Source organism: Sciurus carolinensis, chromosome 1, assembly GCF_902686445.1.
Source record: "Sciurus carolinensis chromosome 1, mSciCar1.2, whole genome shotgun sequence".
NCBI classification, from domain to species: domain Eukaryota; kingdom Metazoa; phylum Chordata; class Mammalia; order Rodentia; family Sciuridae; genus Sciurus; species Sciurus carolinensis.
Genome location: NC_062213.1, coordinates 6766773 through 6791282, shown reverse-complemented (window position 1 = coordinate 6791282; position 24510 = coordinate 6766773).

Here is a 24510-nt window from a genome sequence, read left to right as displayed (position 1 = left end):
TCTACAGATTGTGTGTCAAATTTCTGTTTATTTTAATTAATGTTATATTTTGACATAATTGTAAATTCATGTGCAGTTGAAAGAAGTAATATAGAAAGATCCTGTGTATTCTCAATGCAGTTTCCTCTAACAGTGACATCTTAAAAAAAATGGCAATATAATTTCAAAACCAGGGTATTGACATTGAAAACATCCATTGATCTGGTTAAATTTATACCTTGCTTTGGTATTAATGGTTTAAATGGGATATGGTTTAAATTTCCACAGTTCAATTTGTGTTCCTGTGTAGGTGTGCTTGTGTGTGTGTGTGTGTGTGTGTGTGTGTGCATAGACACATGTTAAATTCTATATAATCTCCTTACATTAAATATAGCTTAATTTATTAACACACACAGTCAAGGTATACCATTTTAGCAGATCATCTGCTTTCTTATTATTGGGTCTTGAGAGATTGCTATATATTTTAGATGTGACTCATTTATCATATCTGCTTTATAAATATTTTCTCCAACTCTGGATTGTGTCAGTCTATTCATGAATCATTGTCTTTAGAATGAATTTTGATATTGATGAAGCACAACTTACTGATTTGTTCTTTTGTGGATTATGTTTTTGATGAACTCTGTAAAAATCTTACTCTATTATGTGTTAGGAAATTGGAATATGTTGACCAAAGTAACTACTCTAAGCTATTCTTATACTGTGAAGGTGCTGTCTACAGACTTCTCACTATGCCATTCTGGTTCCATAAAGGAATTATTTATTTACTTCTATGGCTTATAAATCCTTAAGTAACTGAAAGAAAAGCCCCATTATATCTCATGTAGTTCCAGTGTTGTGGACAATGATGTTTCGAAGATACAGTGGTCTAGAATAAAGAAATCATTAAGTTTTGGGGAATAAATAAAATATACTAAAAGATAAATAAAGAAGATGGCGGGAAGAGAGAGAAAAAAAAAGAGAAGAGAAGAATCATGTACTTAGTGCTCAACCTTGAATAATATTTTACTGGAAACAAAAGCAAACAAGAACCTGCATTCATATCAGAGTAGAAACTCAGACTGTGCTGACGGGTGTTTTAGCTCTTCTAGATGTGAAATAGTTCTCATTCTTAAAAAATAACAATAATCTCAACGTTAGTTAGGAAGATAGAGTAATAAAACTGACATAAACAACAGAAACTTATTTTCTGCAACATGTAAACCATTCACAAATTTTAATTTGTGAATCTCAAGATCCTTCTTTCTCCCTGTAAAAGCTCTACAGAGTCTTTTTCTAATGATTCTGTTTCTAGAAAATAGGACTTTCTCACACAGACCCGAAATCTGCAAGCTAACATTTTAAGCCTCCTGCTTTGCCCCCATCAACCCTCTTTTACGAGGCAGTCATTCAGAGGCTAAAAAGTTAATCACAGAGCACGTTGAGCAAGCTTTCTAAATAAAAGTTCTCTGCCCAGTGGTCTTGCTCCTCCGTCCAGCCAGCACTTACTCTCAGGTGAGCACCTCCTGCATGCAGCCTGTGCCCTCCTGGGAAGGAGTCCCAATCCCACCAGGCAACTGGCTCACTTGACCTTCACCGTGAGCTACTGGCTCAGCAAACAGCTCACCCAGTGCAGATCAGAGCTGTGCTCCTTCACAGCCTAAGTGTTTTGCTTGGTCTTGGTCTAGTATTTTATTACCTCTCTGCAACATTTTGCTTATTTTTGAAATGGAAATAATTACGGCCATTACTTCACATGTTTTTCAAAAGAAAAAAAAATGAAATCTCATTAGTTAAATACTGGAATGGTGCTTGTCACATAGTAAGAACTCATGAAAATGCGAACGTCATTACTATTGTTATTGGGGGTTGATTTGTGAGCTCTTCAGAATACATATTAGAACTCTTGCTTTTAACCCATGACTGAATCTTAAACTCTATTTTGTTGACTCTCAACAGGGTCTTATTTGCTTCTGGTCATGTATTTCCAGGAGCAAAACCAGCCCTAAGACAAAGACAACCCTAAAGAAACCAAGAAAGAGACAAAGTGTTTAAATGTATCCATTGAGGTGCTGGATTAGATTCTTAAGGGCCATACAACTCTGCAAAGTCAATGGCTATTTAGTCCCTCCCCGTGATGCACTGGCCGTCATATGACACTATTTGTGTGATGGCATTAAGGACAAAGAACAAGCAAGAGCTTCAGTGAGACCTTGCGATTTTGATCCCATCCCTTCTAATGATACATTAAGCATCAGTTTCATTATGTCACATCTGACCCCGTAATTGTGGTTACAGACAGCAGAGAAAGTGTCCACTGCTTCTGCAAGCAACAGGTCCTAAGGCAGCGCCATCCAGTGTCCAGAGGAGAGCATGTTCCGAGGATGAGATGAAGGACAGATTTTTGAGAAAGTTGAGTTTCTCTAGTTTGAAGCCAGGGATAACATCCTCCCAGAAGAGTGTCTTTATGTACTTGTGTTTTAAATGGCCATTGCTGGTGATTTATTTTGTATTATCTTAGTTTCCTACATCTATGGGGTGTGTGTGTGTGTGTGTGTGTGTGTGTGTGTGTGCGTGCATGCCTAAGTGTCAAGGTATTCAGCAGATCTGTTGATGTCTTTTGAAATCCATGTCTTTTGATTTGCTTTTTCTTAGGTTAGGAATTTGGGGCATATTTATGCAGCACATCTCTATGAACAATATCTTAATAAACCCCAGCTGAGATTTTACAAACCGTGTTAATATTAATGAAAAAGAAACAAAGTGAATTGCAAGCATACACATACATCCCTGAAGAAATTGAGATGCGCAACCCACCCACAGCTGCAAAGACCTTTCGTCTCTGACATGGGAGGTTCTTGTCAGCAGCAAATATCAGAAAATAGCTGTGTCTAAATTGTTAAGAACAGATACTGTGAAGTCAGCTGCTCATGTGGTAATATAAGCAAATTCAAATATTCTGTGTCCTATTATAATAGTTATTGCAGATAATATTTATTTTTTTACTCTGCCATGTCTACTGTTTGGGGCACTGCATGCTTGAATCTCATTTAATTCTCAGAGCCTTAACAATATGATGAAATAATCTATTTCACCTACATTTAGTAGGAGAGATAACTGAGACCCTGAGTTTAAACAATTTATGCAAAGCCACAAGGGACAGAGTAAATGGGCTGGATTATAATTTGGGGCTCTCTTCCTCTTATGGGTTGGGAGTTACTTTGTTTTCCCTTGAGCCTAAGTGGGCTCTATGTATGCTTTGAATAATTAAGGAAGAAGGAAGTGATGCAGCTGGCATCCGGCCAGAGATCTCAGAGTCCTGTAGCTTAAGCTTCCTGTCTCCTTGAAGTCTGCCGTCAGAGTACTCTTGGATGACTTACTGTGGGGAAACTGACATTAGACACAAGTCTGTCCCGAGGCTACCAGGATGTGAGACAGTTGAGCATGAGAAGAGATTCTGCAAGAGGATCATCAGGAGGAAAGAGAGAAGAGAGGTCAAGGCCACCAACACAAGATACCTGAGGCAAAAAAGCCACCCTGAATACGACCCCTCCAGCCTTAGATGCTAACTGACTCTGTGTGAGTCAGAGGTCATCAATGACTCATATCACTTGGAACACTTTAACCATAATGTCATAGGAAAGTTAAAGTTTGTTTTAAGCCACGAAGTTTTTTAATTTAATTTTTTTATTTATTCTAATTAGTTGTGCATGACGGTAGAATGCATTTTTACATTTTGATAAGTCATACATAAATTGAGTATAATCTTTCATTTTTCTAATTGTACATATTGTAGGATCACATGGGTCTTGTAGTCATATGTACATGAGGTGATGAATTCTGTTTGACTCTACTATCCTTCCTACTCCATACCCCTTTCCCTCCCTTCACTCCCCTCTACCTAATCTAAAGTATATACAAAGGAATATTACTCAACTTTAAAGAAGAATGAAATCAAGCCACTAAGTTTTGAGGTTTTTAAATGGGAAAATATTAGACAATTGGAACATAACTTTGTCCCTGGTATCAAGATGTTACCTTAATGTTAGATGTGGCAGTGCCCCTGGGTCTGGTCAATGTCCTGAGGCTGTGGTTGGACTTGAGGTCAAAGAAAATCTCACTGGAGGGAGGAGAAAAGATTAACTGTGGTTTTTAGTGATAGAAAGTTCAGTAAAATTGCCACCTGTTGTAATTTAAAAAGTAGTTATTTTTAAAAAAAGGTAACATGGCCAAGGACTGTCAGACTGGCTAATAAGATGTTTAGAGGAATGGTTAAAGTGTGAGCTGGTTACCTTTGGATATGCATGAAAAGGAAGAAACAGAGAGAGGTGAGTCCACAAAAACCTGTTTGGTTTTCAATAGAATTTGTAGGGAACATGAATGATTCAAGACTTAATTGGTTTGAAAAATAAAGCTATTATTCACCCACAGTCTTTTCAAGAAGCAAATGGTTCTCAAAGTAAGAAACAGCCTCACTCTCTGTAGCCCAGAGCTCAAAAGATGACAAGGATCAGGTTCGGAATGTTGCCACCCACCTGACATCTGGTTTCCTTGAGAAATTCAAATCGAGGGTGCTCTGTAAAACCATTTGGTACGACCTCAGAGAGATTTAAGGAGGTACTTCTTGGACCTGCTTACCTCAACAAAGACACCTAAGGGTCTTATAGGCATGTTTTGTACACCCACCCAACCAAACAACAGAATCTCTAATGAACATAAGAGAGCCATCTAAGCGTGGCTTCACAGGTGGTTCAGAGTTTTGATGTGTAAGTGCTGGTGTGGTGAATGAAGTGGAGTAGTATTTACTCTATAGGATGCCTTGGATTTGTTTCAAGGACTTGTATCAACTTAGATTAAAAGGGTAAAAGAGAGTTTTTGAAAAAGTAACACATAAAAATAAAACTTTGGATTCCTAACTATGGGCAAGAAGTTGGTTGAGAAAACAACTTAGCTTCAAAACATATGATAAGTATTATAGAAAAGGGGTTTAACTCAGAGGGTAAATTTCAGAGCTCAGAAGGTGCAGGCAAGAGTTGCAAGGAGACATTTCCTAAGTAAAACAAAACAAAACAAAACGAAAAAATCCATGTGTCCAGCTGGAATCAAAATTATCAGAATTCTTATGGACCACTAACCATTTCACAACTTCTATGCTTTTAATTTGAAGAAAGTTAGCTATTCAGTCCTCTACACCTGTCTCACCACCAGGTGTGTGTGTGTGTGTGTGTCTCTGTGTGTGTCTGTGTGTCTGTGTGTGTGTAGTGACATGAGACAGAAGAGACTGGACACCTGAGGAATTTTCAGGAAGCAGATTTATTGGCTTCAGCCACTCCAGAGTGTATGACTCTTGGCTGAAAGATTCTCTGGATCTTGAGTCTAGAAATTCTTTGATTTTATACGGAGTGGCATGGGGTGGTGCTGGTAGGACTACATTTTGGCAGGAGTCTACAAAAATTTTTTTTTTTGAATTCTTAGAAAGTGCTTCATTTTTCTGACCCATTTTTTTTAGAGCAGTCAGAGGTTTTATACATCGTACCACAAAAGCAGGAGGAGCATCATCAAGTCCATGGTTAAACTTAGCTTTTGCAAGACAGAACAACAGGAAAGGGGATGTTCTAACCACGCTGAGCTCTGTTGCAGAAATCTTTGCTGATAGAATAATTATATTGAGGGTCTCTGGAGAAGCTTAATTAAGATGCCTTGGTGGAGGAGGGGACCCCACTACAGCAGCAGATGACACATCTCTTTAATCCACAGGTTTGAATTTAAGAGGAGCTACCTCTGAACCTAGATCCAGTTTAGAAGAAGACATTTCAGAGCCTGAAGGACTAGAATCTTTGGTGTCTTGGGAGGTAGCAAGAATGTTTCATTTGACTAACAGTTTGATTATGCTGTGTCAAGAAAGTACATTATATTAAAGACAGTTGCTGTGTTCCTCTGCTGGGGTCACATTAGTGAACTACCCCTGAATGGTTGGTTTAAACCATGCATTTGATGGAGGGCATCCTGGTGTTCTGTACTAAACCTTCTTTTTGTTTTCCTATTGAGGCTTACTAACTAATTACAATTATAATTTCTGAACAAACATGTGTTACATAACACATAGGTAATGATAGTTTACTTCCCTACACGTGTTTGATGGAATTTTTACTTCTTTCTTTCTATTCCATTAGGGCTCGATACCACTGGGACCCACTGAGAAGCCATGTGCAGTGAATCTTAGGATCGTGCACTCCTTAGACAACAGAAGGAAACATGTATCTGCCCGCCTCCCCAACCCTAGTGACCCCAGCTTTACCCTGTGGGACGCGAGGGAAGCTGCACCCCCAGGTCCTACTGCGGTTACTCATTTATGGAGTACGGAGTGGGAGGAGGCTCCCTGAGCAGGCATCCGATCTCAGCTGTGCCGAGACCCATCATACAGAACCACCAGGCTCTGCTTTTCCAGTGGTATGCGAAGCGGATACAACGCGGAGACAGCTGCTGCCACAGATCCAGTGGAAGCCCGCGTTGCCCGTTGGCTGCCTGCATAAGCTGTGTCCTGGAGAGCAGCACCTCACCCTGCAGAACACGCAGCCCTGTTTAGCGAGCTTTTCCTTCTCTGTGACCAAAAGACCTGATGAGAACAACGTTCAGGTGGAAAAGTTTATTTGTGGTTCATGGTGTCAGGGCTCAGTCCAGTCTGCCCACTCCACAGCTCTGAGTCGGAAGTGATGCACAACATCATGGCATAAGGGCAGGGCAGAGGAAGTAGCTCAGGACAGGACCCACTGCCAAGCAGAGGTTGAGCCTGCTCACCAGGGACAAGAAATAAACCCTGAGGCATCGCCCCAGTGACTCCTTCTTGTCACACCCTACCTGCCTACAATTACCACCCAGTTAATCCTTATCAGTAGATTAACACAGTAATTAGACTAAGGCTCTCATAATGCAATTATTTAACCTCTAAACTTTCTTTCATTTTCTCAGATGTGAACTTTTGGGGATTACCTGATACCTAAAAAAAGTCAGCACATATGTGATTTTTTGATTCACAGGTTTTCTTCTGCTCCAGGTAATATGATGCATGGTAACCCTAGCATATCCAGTACCTCTCCCAGTTCAAAGAGTCACTACAAAATTGTCATGAGACCATGAAAACTCATTGAATTAACATAAACAATTTTGTCTGTATATAATTATCTGAAACATTGTCCTAAAAGTAGGTCAGAGGATGATCTTTTAAAATTATTTTTTATATCTAGTTTAGGCTGTTAAATTGAATTAAAATACTATGCCTCGGGATTCTGCTCAAAAAACAATTTTTTTTTTTTTTTGTTTTTGGGGTTTCTTTTTGTTTATTTTTTGGAGGGGTACCAGACGTTTTTGATGGCTTAATACACACATTTCATTTTATATTTAACACAGTTTGGGGAGTCAGATGAATCACACTAATGTTAAGTTAAAATAAAATTGAGCTAACGATACTGCCACACTTGAGTACTTACACAAGAAATAGCAATCTAGTTTGCTACATCAACTACCTGGAACCCTAACTGAGGCGAACAACTCCCTGACAAGCAGCCGAGTCACAGTCAATCCATTTAGGTGGCTCACAGAGGGTCAGATGCTCAGACTAGATTCAACATCAGGCATCGCTGAGCTGTGCCCAGCCGACCTCTCTGTACCTCCCTTCCTGTGCATAGGTGCTGTCCACACAGGGAATGCAAGGAATCAGGCAGAATAATTCCCATCAGATGTCCACATACCCCACCAGGTATCCACATCCCAATCACTGGATTATAAAGAGAATGTTATCTTTCTAGGGAAAAAATATTGTGTAGAAGTGATTAGGTTAAGTACTTTGAGCTAGGTATGTGGTATCAGAGTGGGCACAATGTTATCACAACAAAGTCCTTATAACAGGAAGAGAGAGGACCAGAATGGAAGAAGAAATGTAGCAATGGGAATGGAGGTCTCACATGGGAAGATGTGTGCTACTGGTTTCGAGATGGATGGGGTCAGGTTGTCTAGGAGCCTTAAGAGGTGGGAACTGCAAGGAAGGGGTCCCCCACCATGAGTCACCAGAAAGAATGTCACTCCAGTGGTACCTCAGTGTTAGCTCAGAGACTCGCCAGGGACAGCTGACTTCTATAGCTGCAAGAAATCAAACCTGTGATGCTTTAAGATACTGGGACTTCTGATGGCATAAGAAACAATGCAAAACTTTGACCAATTATTGAACACTGTGTGCCAGGCACGAGTAATAGAACAGATTTGCTCTTCTTCGGGAGCTCATTTAGCTTCTAAAGCCTTTTATTTCAAAGAGAAGCTATCTAAAATGTAAACTGGAAATAATATTCTGGGACATGGCGTGGATTTACTTCTTTCTGGATGTTCTGAGCACTTTGGCCATTTTAAATGTATTCCACATAAATTATGTATTACAGATCAGCAATGAAATGTAATCACTAACATTTAATTTGTATCCATGATTTCAGTTTAATCAATCGAAAAAAGCCATAATATTGCTCTTGGATTTATTGCTAATATTATACAGCTAGAGTTAAACTGAGTAATAAATTTCCTGAAAGGAGGCAATTGTCGACAAGCCACTAAATTGTGATAAACATGTTGCAAATTAGAATGTGGTTATATGTTAAATAACCAATTTTACAACCAAAATGAGTTCCTAATGCCTGCATTTTTCTTTAAACTAATAGGTAGTCAAGTATGTCTGTACGTTAACTCTGAAATAGAATATTGATATCTTCATGTTTAATAAAACACTTGATTGTTTTTCTCTCAGGCACTGGCTGCAAAGAAATATTAATGATTTAGAAAAATCTGCTGAGAACTTCTGCTCAGAATAGGTGAGGGTTGACAGTAAAAACTGAAATTTTTATTGTGGTTTATAAAGGACTGCTATATGCATTATGTAGGTTGATCCTCTCAATTATTTTTTCCCATACATGAGAGAATTTAACCTTAGGTAAGAGATAAGATTTTCCTAACATCATTGGGCTCATTAATAGCAAGTCCAGGATCTGAAATGAGGTTGTTTTTAATGGCAGAGTGTTCTGACATAATCCACTGCACTTCCCTAACTCACTCACCTTGCACGTCTTCAATATTTTACTTTGTCTGTAGGCCACTTATTTATGATTTTTCTAGGTTGATTAATTATTTTGAATTAAATAAGTGATGTTTTAAAAGAAAACTAGATATGGATTGATATTTTTAAGGACATCTTTAAATAGGGATACTAAATATATTAATGGCACTATACTGCTCTTAAAAACTTCTTCCATTTACTGCTTGTCTATCTGTTAGGTAATTATTTCTTTTGGAACAGAAAAATTATTTCGTGTTTAAAGGAGATGAACACTGAACAGAGACTTTCATTTAGACTCTTCTTTTATGCCACTTAATGCAAGTTTCCTACAACCTAATCCATCTTGCAGACTGAAGACGGTCCTCACGCTAAGAAGTGCTATGGTTCACATTACTGCCTTCCTTTGCACGATGTTTAATTATTTTAGGTTTAAAATGTGATATCCTCATGATGAGAGCAGAGGAAAGGAATTGTCTATTTCTGTCTAATCATGCTCATTTTTCATTCATTCAATAAAAATTTGTTTTCAGATTATTCAAGGGAATATTATAGGTCTCTATTACAGGGGTTAGCAAATTATGGCCCAAGGATCATATTCAGCCTGACATCTGTTTTTCATAAATACAGCTTGGTAAGAATATAGTCATGCCCACTCATTAACACATTGCTTGCTTGCTTTCAAGCTAAGGTGGCAGAATTGAGTAGCTGTAACAGAGATCATGTGGTCTATGAACCTAAAGTATTAAATTCTGGCCCTTCATAAATAAAACATCAGCTAACCCTTGCTATCAAAGATACCAAAATTAATGTCTTCCTTTTATATTCAATAAACAGTAAAGCAATTGTGTATATACTTATACAGGCATTTGAAAGTTATATTTGAAAGCACATAAGAGTATGGCAAAAAGAGGGAGAGAGAGGAAGAGAGAGAGAGAGAGAAAGAGAGAGATATTAATGATTAATGACAATTTCAGACACAGGGAAATATTTGATGAAATAAAATTACATTTGAACTGGATCTTGAAATGTGTGGAATACATGTGGAAAGGAGAGAATGTGAACCCATTCAAAAGTATGCTCTTTTGGTTGGGAGTGATTCTTTGTTGCAAGTGATCAGAACCAATAAGAGGTTAAACAGATAAGGGTTTATATTTCTCACGCAATAAGAAAACCAGAAGACAGCAAAACAGTGATTGATTCTCTGAAGCTTGATGATGTTAGCAGGCCTCATCTCTTAACCTCCCCAAATCTCATGTCCTGCCTCAGACATAGGAAGATGGGAGACAGAAAGGCAGGGACATGCGCCATACCCTTGGGACAGAGACGCTTTTCCACCTGACTCCCATGACCTCAGGCTTATGGTACGTCACTCCCTCTAGCTTCCAGGCAGATGAGAACCTGTCAAGAACATACTTAAGTACAATCTGTTCCCTTAATGACTCAACAGTGAAGATAATTGAGGAAGAACACGGAGGAGACAGAAAGAATTTGTTCTTGCTCCGCTGAGTGAGCCTGAGGCTGATACCACCTTAATGTATTTGAGGAGAAACTGGGCTGTGATTAAGACTTGCTTTAGAGAGATGGATTTTGGCATATTCCGGCAGAGGGTTGAAAATGCTTTATCTTGTTCAATTTATTTTCCAACTCATCAAAGTGAGGCTGAGGGTACATTTCTTACTTAGACTTTGCTCTTTTCAGTTCATCCCATACGTTTTCAAAATTAACATTGTCTTAAAATTAATTGAAACGATCACACATTCAGGCTGCCTCTGCCTTGGAAATCAAGATTCCTAGAAAAGCATTCTCCAGGGTTGTACTTTTCTTCTTCATTTCCCATGTGTCTGATAAAATGTTTACTGAGCAGCAGCCATGAACTGGACATGGTCGAATGTGCTGGACGCATAAGAGAGTCCCTGCCACCCAGCTTGGCCCTAGGGATTCTCGTCCAGTGAGTACGCGCCTGGGGAAGGAGATACAGAAGAGAGTCAATGGCTCTATCCCGGGCCACTCCTACTTTTATTCAATGGAGTTGTCTTGTTAGATCATCGTTCAGTTTGTGACTCTGACAAGCAACTATCACCTGCTAGTACCTTAGGAATCTGTTTCCATGGCTATCTTAGGGAGGTGGGATTGGGTTCAATTTTCTTCTGGATTTACCCCTGACTCCTTAGATGTTCATTCTCAGAAACTTCCCGAGGTTCTGCCTTTTTTGCCTCTGAAATAATGGTGTTTCCGAAGGTCTTATTCATCTCTCTTGACAGTTAATTCGGGGGAATTCCTTCATTCCTAAGTGTTAATTACCATTTAAATTATAATGAATCCTGAAGCCCATCTCCACTTAAAACCCTGTTTTCCCATCCGTTCTGCTCACCTGTTGACGTCTCTCCCTGGGCATTTACAGGACAGTCAAACCTGAACCCGTGGCAGTCCTTCTCTTAGGCTACCTTGCTCGGTAAACTGCATTTGTAGCCTCTCCTCTGCTTGGTTTCTCAAACGCAGTCAGGAAATTGTCCTGATTTTACCTCCTACATAGCCTGAGAATCTGTTCCACCAAGGTGGAACCCTCAACGTGTTTGTTGCTAAGCTAGGCAGCACCTTCCAGAGCAGACTCCTACCCTTACAGTGAAGAACGCTGCTGGCCTCTTAGGAGGCTGCTAATGGACCCTAAACATGGGTCTCTTTATTTTAGCTGAAACTCTTAGAAGAAACTTGCTGGGAACCAGTGAAGGCTACCAAGTCATTCTGAACTATTCCTTTAGATACCAAGGATAAACTTGGCTCGTTGTAATATTGAACTAAGCAAGAGCAGAAGCCCTCCTGTTGGCTTTTCCTTTTGAACATGGGATTATGACTCAGAACTGAGCATGCTCAGAAGTATGCAGGCTCCTTTCTGTGCTTTTCTGTAGGAGCATTTATAGGTTCCTGCATTAAAACCTGAGCATAAAGCTGACACTCCACCACGTGCACACAGGGCAAAGCCACAGAGTGTTCCTTTAGGGAAGGCGTTTCCATCCCAGCTACATGGAGGGTAGTACCTCTTGTAGTGGAACTCACAACCTGTAGAACTGGATATGATGAGCCAGTCTTAGGATTGCCCTGAAGACTGAAGAACACACCCCATCTATCCTGCTGCCAGTCTGTGCTTGGTGGGCCTCCGTATGCCTAGGGCTTCCTTCAGTGCGTCTATCACAGCACTGCCCAGCTTCACTCCTATCCGGCTCCACCGTCTCTGGCTTCGGATCTGAAATGCCTGCAGAGAGCACCTTGGCCACCTTGCTCACACTGCTTCTTCCACTGCCTCCCACATACTAGTGTGCTCAATAGATATTTTTTTGAATTAAATTATACATTAATGAAGCACGGAGTAGGTACAATCAGAAAAGAAGGGAAGCACATAAATTTTTCAAGCATACAAAACAGAGAGAGAAAACAAGGGAAAGGTCATCATAAACAGAGAGAATAGAATGAACTCCTTACGGGTTTTCCAAAATATTTTTCCATACTCTTTACAGTTTGCTAAGTAGGAATTATACTCAAATTTCAGTGTTTCTATCACTGAGTTGACATGCAGTGGGTTAGAAATCCAGTGTTTAATCTTAGTATTAGTACCATGTTGATTGCTTGGTAACCTTCTGAAAAAGGTTAGCATGGAAAAACTAGCAAATTAGACTGGAAGATCAGAGCCTCAGAAAGTCAGAATTCCTTGGCAGTATGCGAATTCTTTGCTCTCTGTTTATGTATCTGATGACTAGGAAAGTTATTTAAGTCCTTTTCTGGAAAGGTTGGAAAGTGGCTTCCAGATCCTCAGTTGGAGAGTTATCAGAACACAACCAGATATCTTCGTTATGGAAGTGGAGAAAACCAAAGGAAAATATTTTGCATAGAGTCAGAAGAAACCTACACAAAGTGTGTGAAAGATAAGATCCAGATCTATCTGAAAATGGGATATGGGAAAGTGTGGAAACTTCTTTCCATGGGATATTTATATATAGCAAACAAATGCTCTATCAAAGTACAGTATACTTAGTGATAACTATTTCCCTAAATTAATTTCCATGTCCAAGAACAGAGAATTTTAAGTAAGGATTTGTGTTTTTATTAGACTAGTATATGCTAGGTCTTTCAGTATAACCTCACAGTAAAATTTTTGGAATATTTATTGTTTTGTAAAATTTTATCCAAACTATACTGTACATTTAATTGCATTAAAATCTAAATGTAATGACAAAAAGGATAGTGGGCAGACAACAAAGGAGAGTCCATCATGATTGTTTGTGTGTGTATGTGGAGGGGCAGCGTGTGCCTGTGGTGAGTGTGTGTGGGCGTGTGCTTGTGGTGAGTGAGTGTGTGTTCAGTGGGGACGAAAGGACCACAATGCTGCTACATCATCTGCTCTCAGAGTCTAGCCTGATTGATAGGAAGATATGCTCCCGTGTTCCCATGGTGGGAAGGCATCAAAGACATGCTGCCATATTCTGGTTGTTTACCTTGGAACTTTGGTTTTTGTGGGTGAGTCCCTCTGAAAGATGGTCTGTGATACTGTCCCAGCAGCTGCCCCCTGGCATTGCTCAGTGATGGAGTGGCCTGGTATGAGCCTCCTGGACACCTCTGAGCTCCTTTTCCAGGTACAGCATCCACCTGGGATCTGCACCACAGAACCATCGAAGCCCATCCTGCCCCCCACCACTCATGCCTGCTTCTCTCCAAACAGTTTGTCCAGTCACACCTACCATTTTGGTTTGGATATTAGGTGACCCCCCCCAAAGTTCACTTGTGAAATAAAGCAAGAGAATTTAGAGATGGAATGATTTGGTTATGAGAGCCTTAATCCAATCAGTGAATCAATCCCCTGATAGGTTAATTTTTTGACAACTATAGGCAGGAAGGGTGTGGCTTGAGGAGGTGAGACCCTGGGGGCATATCCTTGGTGTTTATATTTTGTCCTTGAACAGAGCTCTCTCTCTGCTTCCTGGGTCCATGTCCCCAACTGGTTTCCTGTGCCACAAACTTCCACCGTGATGTCCTGCCTTATTTCAGGTCCTAAGACAAGGAGTTAGCCATCTATGGAATGAGACTTCTGAAACTGTGAGCCCCCAAATAACTTTTCCTCCTCTAAAATTGTTCTTGTCAGGTATTTTGGTCCAGCAGTGAAAAAGTTGACAAAATCAGAAGGGAACAGAGAGGTGAGGTGATCCTTCTCACCACTTGTATATGTGAACTAGACAATAATAGGCTTCCTGGTTTCTGTTCTGTCCCATGCATTCAACAATGTCCACACTAGACTTAGGATGTTACTTGTCAGATGGCTAATTACATAGACTTTGATTCCATCTAACTTGAAGATAGAACAGTCTATACTGTGGGCACAAACAACCTAAAAATCTCAGGCACATAAACCCCAAAGTCTATTTCTTATTTACAATACAGGTTTGTTACAGGTCAACTGTGACTCTGCTCCACTCTACCTGTGCTCATTCCAGGCTTAGCCCGTGGTGCAGGGACCATGCTATGTGAATGAGAACGACGATGGTGAGGTCCACACTGGGGGATCAGGCTGCTGCCTGTCAGTAACCCGCATGCTTCCTTAGCCAGAGCAACTCCCTCAGCCAAGTTGGACTTCAGGTCAGAGGGGAAATAAAATTATCTTCCAGGAAGAGGAAGGAGCTGCAACGTGATTCCTTAGTGAATTTGCCACTTGTAAGTATTTGGACATAAAGGAATTCATTCAAATTCTCTGAGTCAATATCCCCCACTATAACCTAGAAATAATACAACAGCAGCCACCCATGAGATTGCTGGGACAATGAGATGAAAAGAGTGCAGAGGACTCCTTTGGAAACTATGTATGAAAATGACTATAATATACATGGTGACTGAGAGGACGGGCTCTGGAAACAGACCATTTCTAATTAGTCACTGGAATCATACACTGAAAAAGCCACTTAGATCTCAGCCTCAGCCTCCTCATCTGTAAAATCGTCTCTCACTGGCAGTGTTTTGTGAGAAGATTAGATGTGATTAAGTATTTAAGTTTTATCATGGTGCTGAATCAAAATAAATACCCAATACACATCGCCTAATGTTGTGGTTATTATTTGGATTAAAGAAAATAAGTTGGCTTCAGCCCCTACAGAGTGTGTACAACGTAGTGTGAATAATGACAGCCTAGATAAAGAGTAGTAGGGATGGAAATGGTCAGAGTTTTCAGCTGGAGTGTCTTTGTGGTTGAGGATGTAGATGATGTACCCCTTCACCATAAAGAAACCACAGAAGGAAAAGCTTGCCTGCACTGCTGGAGTATCCTGCGTCTCCCAGGACCTCGGCTCAAGGCCATTTTGCTCCGTAAGAATAGCACAGGACTCTCTTCTCTCCTCACTGTCCTTTCTGACCGTGGCCGTGGACTCCGGGATCCTGGCTTTGCTGTTCTGGATGTAGCCACTTCATGCTCTGCTTTTTTTTCCCCCTTTGAAAAAAGTTAGAGATGATGCAAAGAACTTCGACAACACATACTGTTTAATTAACCAACAGAAAATGCTTTTAGAACTAGAAATGATGTATCGCTTACAAAAGACAAGCAAGATTATTTCTGTAGAAGTGTCGTGTCCTTTCTGGTGAGGGCACAGCAGATGTGATTGACAGCAAAGATAAACCTGTGTTTAGGTTTCCCTTGAATCTAAGACGCAAGGCAGTTCCACCCAGACTCTTTCCAGAGTGCTCTACTGCTTGAACACCAAGAAAGGTCTTCGTGGTTCATAAGATGGAGTCATTCCAGAGACTTGCTCCCAGTTGTCTGGCCTCAGGAAGGAGGAGGGAGCAAGCAGGCCATCTTTGGAGTCAGAAGTGTCCTTCTTTGTGCTCAGGGCAGAGCAGCGGTTGAGGCCCAGAGACGCTGCCTGTTCCTCCTCAAGTTCAACATAGAGCCTGGCAGTAGAGGACGAAGACAACCATGCAAGGAGTCAAGAGCTCTATGAGCATGTTCCGGCAGCCATTCTGCCTCTTAGTAACCTCTTCACCGTTTGAGGAAGGTACACCACAGACTGTCACATGTCCCAGCACTTACCTCTCTCTCATCTCTCCCCAGGAGACCATATCAGAGGAAGAGACACAACCCTTGGAATGAGACAGGACTGACATAACTTTCTGACCCTGGTCTTTACAGGTCACATGATTGTGCACACATTGTCAAGTCCCTGTGCATCACTTTCCTGTCATGTAAATGAGCAAACTCAATTGTAGGGATTTTGAAGGCCAGAGACAGTGCCTCGACGCAGGGAACCCCGTGGATGTGCAGTCAGCAAGAGGTGTTTCCTTTAATATCGTCTCACAATGGAGGACGCTTTAAGAGGAAACTGCAGATCTGTCTTATGTTGAACTGGTTCAAAATCCCATTCTCTGACTAATACCCACGGTCCCATCTTCCTGCAAGCAGTGACTCTTTCCTTTCTTTTTGGTTTCATACTACCTTGCACACCTTTCTATGAATTGAACAAAACTCTATTATGAAGCCCCATGGAACCAGATCTGAGGCATGCAAAGAGACCCTGTTCCTGAGGAGCAAGCATCTAGAGAGAGAGCCTGGGCATGCGTCATTAGGAGGCAGAAGCACACTTCACACTGTCGCCAGCAGGACCTGCACCCTCGCCTTCATTGAAAGAGCAGCCCTCAGACTTTAGATAGGTAAGTGATATCCCATAAGACATGCTGGGAATGAGCGAGTGTCCTCAGCCCTGGTCTGTATGAGTCCGGCCCTGGGTGCTTTCTGTAGTGCAGGTCCCTCCGTCTGCTAATGGCAAGTACCCCATTCACAGGCTCGGAGGTGCAGAGGGTTATCCTTTTTGACACACAGGTATTGCCCATTGCCCTCCCACCACGCCTACCTCCAGATGTGTTTACATTCCCCACTGCGCTCATGAGGAGGCTGAACACAGTGAGGCTCCCAGCTGCTCGAGGCAGGAAGCTCAGCGGGCTCCACAGATCACTCTGGGCTGAAGTCTGCATGGTCGACTTGCGGCTTAGGACTTGCGGTTAGTGTTCCCTTCGCCAGCCTCTCTCCTCAGCCCAGCTTTCTCAAAAGAGGGCGGGGTCTCGACCATATACTCCAGGAAAGTAGACATTTTTCCTGTGGTTTTTATTATAATTTATGTTCTTTTAAAAATTATTCATTTTCAAAATGTTGAATTTATTATTTACATATAAATAATTTTAATTGGATTTGTTGATATTTTGGTCAACTTTCTGTTGCTGTGACCAAAAGATTTGATAAGAACAATTAACGTAGGAAAAGTTTCCATGGGGATCACAGTTTCGGAGGTTTTCAGACTCTAAGCACCAGTCACAAAATATAAACCCCAAAGCCACATCCCCAGTGACCCAGCTCCTACAGTTACATCCATTGCCTTCAGTTAATCCACCCTGTTAATCCACATCAATGGATTCATCCACTGATTAAGCTATACCTCTCACGATCTAATCATTCACCTCTGAAAAATTTTGCATTGTCTCACATGTGAGCTTTTGGTGGACACCTCATGTCTACATCACAACAATTGATAAATTAATATGTTTATATATGCACATATATTCACACACATATGTATACTTAGTTCTATTCTATTTTTAATTAATACACAAAAATGACTTGATGAGGAATATTTTTTAAGTGTCATCAAGGTAGAAGGAGAAAAAGGGAGAAGCAACATGTCTGAGATGAAATAACGTAGACCCTGCTGAAATTCAGAGGATCATTAGAAACCATTTGAAAAATTGCATGGCAATAAACTGGGAAATGTAGAAGATAATGACAAATTTCTAGACACACATGTCCTGCTAAATTGAACCAGGTAGATATAGAATACCTAAATAGACCAATATTAAGCAGTGGGATCAAAACAGCAATTAAAGACCTTCGAACAAAGAGAAGGCCAGGACCAGATGGATTCCCAGCTGAATTCTCTCAAACCTTCAGCACGAAGGTCATATTTTCTCAAATTATTCCATGAAATTGAAAGGGAGGGAACAATCCCAATACATCCTCTGAAGCCAATATAAACCTGATACCAAAAAGACACATGGAGGAGAGAAAACTATAGACCAATATAAATATAAATAAATATAAGCACTTTAAAAAAATATTAACAAACTACGTTTGAAAAGACTTTAATAAGTTGGTAAACCATGATCAAACGGGCATCATTCCAGGGATTACACATGCAAATCAAAAATGTAATTCATCACTTAAACAGAATGAAAGGCAAGAATCACATGACCATCTCACTGCAGATGAAGAAGAGGCTTTTGACACTATCCAGCACCCATTATGTTAAAAACACGAGAAGCTAGGACTGGAAAGAACTTACCTCAATATCATAAAGTCTATTTATGACAAGACCAAACTCAACATCACACAGAATGGAGAAACACTAAAAGCATTTCCTCTAAAATCAGGAACAAGACAAAGTTGTTCACTCTCATGACTCCTTTTCAATACGGTTCTCAAAACACTAGCCAGAACAAGCAGACAAGGGAAGGAAATGGAGGGGATACGAATAGAAAATGAGGAAGTCAAATGCTTTTTGCTGATGATAACTCCTCCGCCAGGAACCTTCTAGAGCTTATAAATGAGTTCAGCAAAGTAGCAAGATACAAGATTTACACAAATAAATTAATATCCTTCCTATACTCCAGCAGTGGTACAGCCAAGGAAGAAATCAGGAAAACAATTTCAAAAAAAAAAAAAAAAAAAAAAAAAAACTTGGGGATTTAAACAAGGAGATAAAAGAATTCTACAGTGAAAATTACAGAACACTGAGGAAAGAAACTGAAAACCTTAGAAGATGGACAAACTCCCATGTTCATGGATAGACAGAATTAATATTGTCAAAATGACCACACTACCAAATATTTCAATGCAATCCACCTCAAAATACCAATGCCATTCAAAGAATTATTAAAAAAGCAATTCTTAAATTCATTTGGAAGACTAACAGACCCAGAATGGCAAAAGCCAAAACAATACTGAGAACAGTGATGCAGGGGGTTATCACAATACCTCATGTGAAATTATACTCCAGAGATGTAGTAAGAAAAAATATCATGGTTTTGGCATCAAAATCGATATGAAGACTAATGAAACACAATAGAAGACACAGAGAAGAATGCATGTGCTTACAGTAATCTGATACTTGACAAAGGTGTCAAAATATATGTTGGAGAAAAAATGGTTTTTCAAACACATAGTGCTTAGAAAACTGCATAGCTAGTGTAGAAAAATAAAGCTAGATCCCTCTCTCTCACCCTGCACAAAACACAAATCAAAATAAGACAAAGACTTAGAAATTGGACCAGAAACTTTGCAACTGCTAGAAGAAAACATATGAGACAGGACATCATTACCCTATGTACATGTATGACTACACGAATAGTATGTACCTACATCGTGCACAACCATCAAAACAAAAAGATGTACCCCATTTGTGTACAATGAATCAAAATGCAGTCTAAAAATAAAAAAAAAATAAATTTAAAAAACACTCCATGATCTAGGTGCTGACACAGACTTCCTTAACATGACACCCAAAGCAGAAGAATTAAGACTAAGAATCAATAAGTGGGATGCCATCAACTTAAAAAGCTTCTGCACAGTAAAGGAAATGATTAAGAGCATGAAGAGAGAACCCAGAGAACAGGAGAAACTCTTGAACAGATACTCCTTTAATAGGGGATGAATATCCAGAATATACAAAGAAATTGAAAAAAATTAACAAGCAACCTAATCAATAAATGAAAAAAAAAATTAACAGAAACTTCTCAAAAGAAGAAATACAAATGGCCAAAAACTGTATGAAAAAATGTTCAACATCTCTAGTAATGAGGGAAACGCAAATTAAAACTACACTAAATTTTCATCTCACTCCAGTCAGAATGGCAATGATAAAGAAGACCAACAATAATTGTGGGAAAAAAAGGCACACTTATACATTATTTGTGGGACTGCAGACTAGTACAATCACCTGGGTGTCAGTATGGAGTTTCCTTGAAAACTAGGAATGGAACCACCGTATGATCCAGCTGTCCTACTCATTGGTACTTTTCCGAAAGAGCTGAAATCAGCATACTCTAGAGATACAGCCACCTCAGTGTTTACAGCAGCACAATTCACAGAAGCTAAATTATGCAATCAACCGAGAAACCCATTGATAGATAAATGGATAAAGAAAATGTGGCGTATATACACAATGGAGTTCTACTCAGCCATAAAGAAGAATGAAATTATGGCATTTGTAGTAAATGAATGGAACATGAGATCGTCATGTTAAGTGAAATAAGCCAGGCTCAGAAACTCAAAAGATCAAATATTTTTACTCATGTGGAAGCTGGAAAAAAACAAAGGAAAGGTAGAGGGCAGGATAGGTTATCCTACAGATCAGTAGGGCAGAAGGAGGAGATAGAGAGGCTGAGGGGAGGGGTGGGAAAGGGAGGCAGTACAGGGTGAATTCTTTACAAGTCACCTCTTGTGCAGATATAAATATACCACAGGGGATTTCACTTTTACATATAAGTAAAAGGAATCAAGTAAATATAAATGGATGAGCGAAAGGAAATCTGGGAGAGTGGAGGAAGGAGGATGGGGAACAGAGGGAGAGGAGGGACTGTGAACTGAAATTGAATGCCATGCATGTATGACTGTGCTTGGATAACCCCATCAATTTGTTTTCATAACTTTAAAAATCATAACTTTAATAATCTAATGAAAGAGAGAGAGAGAGAGAGAGAGAGAGAGAGAGAGAGGGAGAGAGAGAGAGAATAGAACAACATTATGCTGTTTCAATTTGTTTTAGAAAAGGGTGATGAGACAGAAAACTTGCCTGGAAACAAGACCAGATGGAAATCTGTCCATTGACTGCCTCAGCAACTTTACACACACATTTTGGTTTATCATGGTCAAGTGAACCAAAAAGACATGCATCGATAATACTTGAGTCTCGGAAGTAACCACAAAAAGCTACAGAATTTCCCTGCACTAGGCTCCACCATTGAGCCCGGTGGACAGTTGCTCCCACTGTCTGTGAGAGGGAGCAGGCCTCCCTGGGCTGGTGGCCCCTGTGCCTGCTCTGCACTGCCCTCCACCCACCCCATCACATTCAAGGACTTTCTTCAAGGACGTGCCCTCTTTCCTGCGCTCTGTACTGGGAAGCCTCCCAGAACAGGTGCTCTTCACACCTTCCAGCATCTGCCACTTCATGATCAGAAGGCACTTGTCCTCTGGTCTCAGACTTCGCCTACACACGTCTTTCGACCTTGCATTCACCTGCATTGTCCCTTTCCTATGGCAGCATGCGAATCTGGCAAGAAATCATCAGAGAGTCCTGTCTAGGCTTTGGCTTGTCCCTGCTCTTCATCAGGAAGGAGAGCTAAGTGATTGAAGTTTGTTCCATTAATTGACTGATTAGCGTGACATTTTCTAAATAAAAGGGATTTTGAGAGCTAGTGTGTGATTTTTTTTTTTTTTTTTTTTGCACTGACAACACACCCTAGCCAGGTAAAACAAGACTGATGTGGAATACTTCGCACTGCTGCAGTGGACGGCAGCTGTCAGCACGGCATCTGGCCCTGGGATAATCCAGAGAACACAGTGGGAAATGCTAACATGATTTCAATGTAAGCAATTGTCACCTCATCATATAATGGAGACTATGAAAAAAACTGAAAAATTCAGTAGTGCAAGTTGACTTTTTATTATATTAATTCCTTCTGCATATGCTGCCAGTTCATAAGCATTATGGTAGCATTGTAGAGATTAAAAGTCAAAGGAAAAACAAACTTCTTCCCTAAGAAACAACCATTCCAAAAAGGAGATTAGGTATAAACTTAAACACTGGAAATCTGGTAATATGTAGCATCACCGCTTTTTAAATAACTCAGAAAACTATTACAAGTCAATTAGAACACATAGACACCAAATTTCTGTGCCCTCACTTGATTTGTCCTAGATCTCCTAGGTCACTTGTGCTTTACTGCTTATCAGAATCTAAATGTCAACTCTCAAAGGCATGCTCTCTCTGTTACTCAGCTCTTCTAGGTGAAGTGTTTTTGATTGAAAGTTTCAGAGATGCTAACTTGGGAAGCTGAAAGGGGCCACGCATACCTTCAGGCATGGCTTAGTCCAGGCTTGGAAGCAATTCATCTGGAGCCATGTCTTCATTCCTGGGCAACATGCTTTCGAGTTGGTGGCAAAGTTGTCCACAGGAAGTTCTACTATTAATATCCATCTTACCAAAAATATTCAGAGAAGAAGAAGAAGAAAAGATGGTTTGTTTATCATAATAGTGCCAGAAAGTTTCCAGAGATGTCAGTCATCTAGGTTTTGGTTTAGTTAAAACCCCCTGACCGGAAGAGTTTCATATTCTGATTAGAGTGCATGATATTGAGAATTTGATTGATTTATCAGGTCAGGGTGAGATAACAGGAAAAGGAAAAGAAGGTAGACTAGATAAATGAAGCTCCTCGCAGATACACATCAGCATTTACCATGCACTCCACAGCGGGGACCTAGCTGTCACTTCTGACCAGTGGTCGAGCACGGACCTGGGGTTAGGTTCCCAGAATTGCCTTATGATAGTTTACCATCTCTCTGGGAATCATGGTCTTTTTTTCCCAAGGAAGATCAGAGGATATTATACATTTAAGGTAACTCCTTGTTTAACAGGGAAAATCTACATTTGCTTTTTTAATATAGTCATTTGCTCTTAGCACAATGATTCCACATTCCATGTATCCAAAGCAAAAAGAAAGTAAAATCATACAATTCCCCTTAAAATCAATCTCTTTTTTATTTTTAATCTTGAAACAGTCTCATTTCTGCCACTGTTGGGGGCTGAAACTAAATCATATATATTCATGTGTTTTTAGTCACCAGAATCACAAAAGAAAATGATCTACTAACCTTTGTGAAATTCTTCCAGTGAGGATCAATTATCTTTTTTATTTGTTTGATTTCACTTTAGAGGAAAGTGATGGCTCTTGAAAATTACAGCCAGTGGGAAGGTTCCATCATGGGGTGAGACTGAACACAGATTCATTTCACATCTGCTTTTATCGAGACTACCTTTGCCTTGCATTTCCTGGTTATCTTTTCCCTGGTTCAAAGGGCTATCTTTTCTCCACATATTTCTTCTAACTTTATTATTTGTGCCTGATACTGGAAAAACTTAAATCCCACTGCTTCAAATTCTTATCCCTTCTTAGTGAAATCTCATGTGGATGTTGCATTTCCCACTTGATACATATTAACCATCTAAAATCACAGAGCTGGCAATGCACAGTCAGGATTTCAACCCAGGCAGCAACATGCGTGCCTGCGTGCCTGCGTGCCTGCGTGCCTAACCACGATGAGATAGCATTCACGCCATTGCATCCAGATAACCTAGTGAGGAGCAAAATTTCTTTGCACTTGGACAGCACTTCTCACAGAGCAGTCTTTACTGTCGGTTGCTCTGTCAGGGAAGAGATTACATGAGGGAAGACAACAGCAAAGGAGCTGCGGATCTTGGCTCTGTATTTAGAAGTCCCTCCATTGGACCCTATTTTGATTTCTCAGAGGTCTGGCATTACCGAGCCTCCACTTCTGAACGGCACTGAGGACCTGAATGATAACAATGCTGTCAGTCGCTATCTGCATGTTGTATGTTCTGAATGCAGGTTCCCTTCCCAGGTAGCAGTATGTCTTCCTGGATAGCACGATATTGGGAAATCAACTCCTGCTCCACGCTAGTCAGTTCAGACGCTCTTGCCTGTTCCCCAGTGATGAGCTGCCCGCCCAGGGACTGCAGTAAACGGCGTGGATGAGAAACCATGGCTCTGAGCTCCAGGAATGGGAGAGGAGGTGGTGCCGGCACCAGCTTCAACAAAGTCTGTGCAGCTAGACGTCCTTTGGATACACAGCTCATTTTCTGATCCTGAAACTCCAGTCACTCTGTGGCTTCCAGATGTTAGTTCAATGCATCACATTTTTGACTTAAATCAATCAGTCAATTTCTGTAGCTTACTATTGAATTCCTTAGAGATGCAGTACCTGACTCAAAGAACATGCATCTATATAACAGGAAAGTAAAATGCTTTGTTATTTGCATTATTGTTATCATCAAAAATTCTATGGTAATTGTAAAAATTCAGAGTAAACTGGGTTTTTATGGTTGACCACAAATAATCAGTAGAGGAGAGGGATGGGAACAGAGGGTGGGTGAGAAAGAGAGAGGAAGCCCTGGGAACTCAATTAGAGCAAATCATATTCCATGCTTTTATATTACATAAAAATGAATCCTCTTCTCAGGTGTAACTAAAAATAACCAATAAAAAGAATAACTTATACTATCTGACTGTAGAGAACAAGACTTCATGACTATGGAGTTTCTAAACCAGGTCAGTAACTATGTTTACTC